The sequence below is a fragment of the Pteropus medius genome, unplaced genomic scaffold (genome assembly GCF_902729225.1).
Source record: "Pteropus medius unplaced genomic scaffold, Ma_sr-lr_union100, whole genome shotgun sequence".
NCBI lineage: Eukaryota > Metazoa > Chordata > Mammalia > Chiroptera > Pteropodidae > Pteropus > Pteropus medius.
In genome coordinates this window covers 6,952,396-6,958,998 of record NW_024350325.1, presented here as the reverse complement: position 1 = coordinate 6,958,998, position 6,603 = coordinate 6,952,396, and the positions used below count along the sequence as shown (strand labels likewise).

At 38.9% G+C, this 6,603-nt stretch overlaps 1 non-coding gene across 1 annotated transcript; it reads right to left on the bottom strand.

Moving 5' to 3' along the window:
- Positions 1-803: 803 nt before the first annotated feature.
- On the bottom strand, positions 804-922 carry LOC120583900 (5S ribosomal RNA). The gene has a single exon (XR_005647892.1). It is a non-coding gene; the product is annotated as a 5S ribosomal RNA (ribosomal RNA).
- Positions 923-6,603: the final 5,681 nt, after the last annotated feature.

The window sequence follows — 6,603 nt, the reverse complement described above, 5'->3', positions numbered from 1 at the left end:
CAAATATTTGACCCCTTTTACCTCTATCTCCCTCCCCTCTCCCCGCTTCCCTCTGATAACCACTAATCCATGGTCTGTGTCCATGAGTCTCTGTTTGTTTGTTTGTCATGTTTGTTTATCACTTTCGGTTGTATATTCCACATATGGGTGAAATCATATGATTTTCAACTTTTTCTGTCTGACTTATTTTGTTTAGCATGATTATCTGAAGATCCAGCCATGTTGTTATAAATGGCAGTATTTTATCTCTTCTTATGGCTGAGTAATATTCCATGATATATATGTACCACTTCTTCTTTTACCAATTATCTATCGTAGGATGCTTTAGTTGCTTCCGTGTCCAGCCCACTGTGAATAATGCTGCTATGAATATCAGGGTGCATATATCTTTGCAGATAAATGTTTTCAGGTTTTTTGGGCAAATACTCAGCAGAGAGATTGCTGAATCATATGGTAGTTCAATACTTAGTTTTTTGAGGAAACTCCATACTATTTTCTACAATAGTTGTACTAATTTGCAGTCCCATCAGCAGTGTATGAGGGTTCCTTTTTGCCCACATTCTTTCCAATACATGTTATTACTTGCCTTGACAATAATAGCCATTCTAACAGGTATGAAATGGTATCTCATTGTAGCTTTGATTTTCATTTCCCTAACAGCTAGTGAGGTTGAGCATCTTTTCATATTTCTTTTTTTTTTTCTTTTTCTTTTTCTTTTTTTTCTTTAGGCAAGGCAACCCTTGGTTGACCTCACAGATTGCAAGGACCTTGTCAGCTTACGATCCCTTATTTTTTATTTTTTATGCCTACAGCACCTGGTCTTCCTAGGTGGTCTCCCATCCAAGTACTAACCAGGCCTGACCCTGCTTAGCTTCCAAGATCAGACGGGATCGGGCTTGTTCAGGGTGGTATGGCCGTAGACACTTTTCATATTTCTTTTGGCCATTTGTATGTCTTCTTGGGAGAAATGTCTGTTCAGGTCCTCTGACCATTTTTTAATTGGATTGCTTGTTTTTTTATTGTTGAATTGTATGAGTTCTTTATATCTTACGAATATTAGGCTCTTATCAGAGGCATTGTTTGTAAATATAGTTTCCCATTCGATGGTTTCTTCTTTACCTTGTTGATGGTTTCTTTTGCTGAGCAGAAGCTTTTCAGTTTGATATAGTACTGAGGGAGATTTTAAAAATATGAATCTTGATGCTTACAACAATTCTACAATACTATGGTAAAGACTTGGCTCAACAAATGAGCCTATTTACCTTAGATACAGAATATTCTTAGTCTCTTCAAAGAGAAAAAAGTAACATGCATATTAAGGATGACTTTCGAGGCCTTGCAAACAAGTTACAGGCTGTCAGGTTTTAAGTTCTAGTTATCCTTTTCTTGCATTCTAAAGGAAAAATAAATTTTAAGAACTCGGTTATAGTGTTGTATTAGTTTCCTATTCCTGCTATAAAAAAATAACAAAACTTATTATCTTACAAATCTGGAGGTAAGAAGTCTGACACGGGTGTCGCTGAGCTAAAATCAAGGTGTCAGTAGGGCTGTGTTTCTTCTGGAGGCTCCAGGGGAAAGTGCATTTGAAGAGTGCCTCTTCAAACTTCTAGAGGCCACCTACTTTCCTTAGCTGGTGGCTTCATTTCTCCAGCAATGTGGAGACTTTCTCACACTGTTATCTCTCTGGCTCTCCTACCACTCTCTCCAGTCTTTAAGGACCCTTGTAATTACACTGGGTCTACCCAGATAATCCAGGCTAATCTCCTCATCTCAAGGTCAGTTGATTAGCAACCGTTTATTTTTGCCATATTCAGTTTCAGGGAGCAGGATGTGAACATCATTGGGGGTGGGGAACATTATCCTGTTTACCACGGGAGCATATTGTTTTCTCTTAATTATTTTGGATAAGATACGAGCAAATGTAAACCTCCCCTGCTAGAGTTCTAGATAAAGTTCCCAGCCCCTTGTCACAGTGACACATCCTGCTTCATAACTCGAGGTTAATATTCCCATCAGAGGGATCTGCTGTGACCAAGATCTGCTTCCACATCAGGCTATAAAGCAGTAGTCTACCTTTGGCTCTGAAGACCAGTGGGATCATTGGCCACTGTGGTATCACTGTTCAGTGTAAGCTGGAAATCTCTTTCCCATAGGCACTGGGGGAGGGAGGGCCTGTGACAATAGCAATAAGATCATCTCTGGGTTTACCTTCAATCTGCTTCCAATCTCAGTGTCTGCACAAAGGATTCAAAGCCATAATCTCCCTTTGGAGAGCCTCTGGTGCCAGTCCATGTTTCCCATTGAATCAGAAGCTGAAGAGGTGTGACCCAAAAATCTGTGTTCTTTTAACTCCCAGTTTAATCCTGTGCTCAGTCAGGTTTGAGAACTACTCATTTAGACCATATTTTTAGTTTAATGAATATATTGTAAGAATTAAGATTTAAACCTTGCTAAAATCAAGATGTACTAGTAGCATCTATTACTTTTCGGGAGATGTCAGATTCTTATATATTATTAACATATACATAAATATATATAAGTATGCATTAATATACAACATATATGTTAATAATACATAAATATTATTCTTATATATTACTCTCTGAAAGAAGAAAATGAGATTTAAAGGTTGCTTTAAGAAAATCCAATTGATCGAACCAGATTTATAAAATAATAATAATAATCAGGGATTAATAATTCATATTGCAAAAGTAATTCACTGTATTATTTTCTTTAAACAACAAATCCCTCTAGGTCTCTTAAAGTATCAATCAAATTACAAAAATTCAGTTCATACATTGCTTTTCAGGGGCATTTCTATTTTATTAAGCACGGTGCACTTGAATCCTGAAAGAGCTGGGCTTGCAGTTTGTAGAATCTGATTGGTCTGTAGAATCTGTTGCCCAAGTCTCCCTCCCCACTGTGCCCCAGTTGTCAGTCTCACACAGATGTGCTGTCTTGGCTCCACCCTTGTCTATATAGTGGGGCCCACCAAGCCCCACCTTCAGGCTCAGCCCTACACTCATCCCAGGAGTTACAGGATCCCCATCTCAGCACTGAGAACAAGCATCAAGTAGCCCTGAGGTCCTCACTTCTGATAATTATGTCCTCAGTTTTCTTCCCCAAGTCCTGGCCCAAAGCTTGAACTTCTTTGGGGGTTTCTACTTTCTTTGGAGCTTCCTTACTATGCCCCTTAATGGCAGGCTCCAAGGATGTTTAACTTTGAAACCTTAGCCATGGTGTAGACCCTGAGCTTGTCCCAGACAAGGCAGGCTAAGACCCACTAACCAGTCACGAGAGTGGCCTTCTTCTCCTGAACTGGGATCCTGTGATGGCCCAGCCACCTTCATTCTTGTCCTAAAGGCTCTCTGGAACACCTAGACATTGCTGCATGCAGCTGTCTGCCTGGGCTTTCCTCATTTGGGCTCCAGACCCCTGGCTCTGTCGACAGCCTGTGTCAGGCCCCAGCCTGCTCGTCCGGAGCCTTAATTCTCTGTTCATTTTTGCATTTCTTCTCCCTCCAGGATTACACCCCATTCCCTATATCTGGCTGCTTATTGAGATCCTGCTTAAAATCAAATAGACCCTCTGGATCCATCTTAATGTGAGCAGTCCCCTCACCCCCTGAGATGGAAACCCCTTAGTTCTCTATATTGCCCCAGGGTGAGCCTCAGCAGAAGCACCCTCTGGATGCAGTGGTTTGCTCTGTCATCCATCCCTCGTGAGCCCTGCCCTGAGACAAGTTAGCCTTCCATCTGCCCCTGCAGTGTCGCACGGTTGAATCTCAGTTCCATCACGTAATAGATGTGAGACCCTGGACAGTTTGCTTAACTTATTTGATCCTTGATAGATTTGATGTTTCTTCCCATCTAAATGATCTGATTACTGTATAAGGTAGTGGTGAAATAATGTATGTAAAATTGCCTTGAAGTTGGCATATGGTAGGGAGATATTCTTATTTCTTGCTTACTCCCCAATGACAACTGGTCAGAGGGCCTAAGAGCCCCTCACATCTCATGACCGAACAGGTCCAGAAATGATCACCTGGATAATCTACCTCATCTCCATGTCCCCAGAAGTCGAAAGAGGCTTGAGCCACTTGGAATTTTTGAGGCTCTTAGTATATTAAATAAATGTTAAAAGAATGAAAATACAAGGCACAGACCAAGAGATAATATTTGCAAAACAGATACATATCTGATAAAGGACTTGTACCTAAAATATACAAAAAATTCTTAAAATCCAAAAGAAGAAAATTATCAACCCAATTAAAAAGTGGGCAAAATATCTGAACAGACACCTCACCAAAGAAAATATATAGATGGTTAACATTCATATGAAAAGATGCTTAACATCATATATCATTAGGAAATTGCTAATTAAAACAAGATATACCACTACACACCTATTAGAATGGCTAAAATCCAAAACACTGGCAGTACCAAATGCTGGTGAGGATGTTGAGCAAAAAAAACCCCCTCATTCATTGCTGATAGGAATGCAAAATGATACAGTCACTTTGGAAGACAGTTGGTGGTTTCCTACAAAACTATACATGCTCTTACTATATGATCCACCATTCACATTCCTTGATTTCACATAAGTTGAAAACTTATGTCCACACAAAAACCTGTAGTAGCTTTGTTCATAACTGCCAAAACTCGAAAGCAACCAAGGTGCTCTTTACCAGATGAATGAATAAACAAACTGTAGTACTGCCAGACAATGAAACATTATTCAGCAATAACAATAAATAAGTCTTGTTTTCTTTTTTCTTTCTTTTCTTTTTATTGCATCTATATGAAAAGATGGATGTGAGATGAATTTATTGTGGTAATCATTTCACTATATATAAATCAAACCATCATGCTGTGTATCTTAAATTTATACCGTGACATATAACAATATTTCTTAATAAAACCAGGGGAAAAAAACCCATTCGTGCACCCCTGCCAGTATGTGGAGGAACCTCACAGTTTCTGATGAGTTGCTGAATAAGAGGTAGAGAGACAGAAGGATCCAGATGAGAAAGTGTTAGGCTCAGGAAGAAGGCATATTATCGATGCCTTTGAGGAAAGGAAGTGAGTATGAAAACAGCTGCTCCTATGGACGGGTGCTTGATTAAAATTGCAATTTTTAAATATTAATAACATAAGCAGTTTTTCAGTGTATAGCTTAATGAAAATGCAAGTTTCTATTTATACAATGTGACCTCATATATCTATAATTTATGAATAAAACTAATTATGCCAAAAAAGAAAAGAAAAGAAAGAAAGAAATGAGTCATAAAGCCACAAAAAGACATGGAGGAATCTTAAATGCGTAATCTTAAATGAAAGGAGCCAGTCTGGAAAGGCTACATACTGTCTGACTCACAAATCTATATCTCCAGTTATGGCCCTTAGGATTAGTTTAGGTTGCATGCATTTTATAATAGTGGCTTAAACAAAATAAAAGTGGTTTTATTTATTACATGAGAAATTTGAAGGAAAGCAAACTAGAACATGTGTAGTGGCTTGATAGTCATCAGAGATCCAAGGAACTTCTCTGTATGTGTTTTATTATTCTAGCCCTTGGCTCTCATCCTCATGGGCATCTCATTATTTCAGGATAGCCTCTGGAGCTCCATCAATATCATCCACATTCCCGACCGCAAACAGGAAAAAAAGAAAGTGAAGAAAAGGGATCACTTTTCAAGTAAGTCAGTTCCCTTTAAGGAGCCATTCCAGTTTCTTCACAAAACTACCACTTATATATCTCATCATCCGGAACTTAGTCAGATGGCCACACCTAGCTGCAAGGAAGTCTGGGAAATATAGTCTTGATTTCAGATAGCAGTATGCCTTGCTAAATATCGGGGCTTTGTTATAAGGAAGAAGAGTGGGGTAGAGGAGGAAAAAAAAAGAAGAGGAGACTGGACATCAGGTAGGGATTTAGCAGTCTCTGCCACACTAGCTCTGACATTTTCCCTGAGCTGTGGACTTAGATGCCTCGATTTCCATAATATCTCCATTTGTAAACTCGGAGAAACCTCTTGATTCTTTCCACTCTCAAACCTCCCCTTTCCTAATCCTATTTCAGGAAATGGCTTCCCCTCATTGCTCAAACTGAAAACCTAAAGTCATTTAAAAAGCCCAGTTTGTTATGAAAACTCAAACATATTGAAAAGCACAGCAATTAGTCTAATGAACACCTATAGATCCATCGTCTACCTTGCTTGTCTCACCTATTTTTTTGATGCTGAAGCATTTTAAAGTATAATCATTATGACATTTAACTCTTAAATTCTTCAGTTTGCATCTCTAAAACATAAAGCCATTTTTGTAAATATTTGTAATACTATTATCACCCTTATCAAAATGCACAATTCTTGACTCTCTTTTTCCTCGTCGTCCACAACTAATCAATCAGCAAGTGATGTCAGCTCTCCAGAACTCCTCACTCTCTCCAATGCTACCCCATCCCAGAACTGTCACCCCTTACCTAGACTTCTGCTTTAGATTCTTCCTTCTGTTTTGCACACAGTACCAAACTGGTTCTTTGAAAATTTAAACCATGTTGCATTACTTCGTTGATTAAATTCCTCCAGTGATTTCCCTTTGT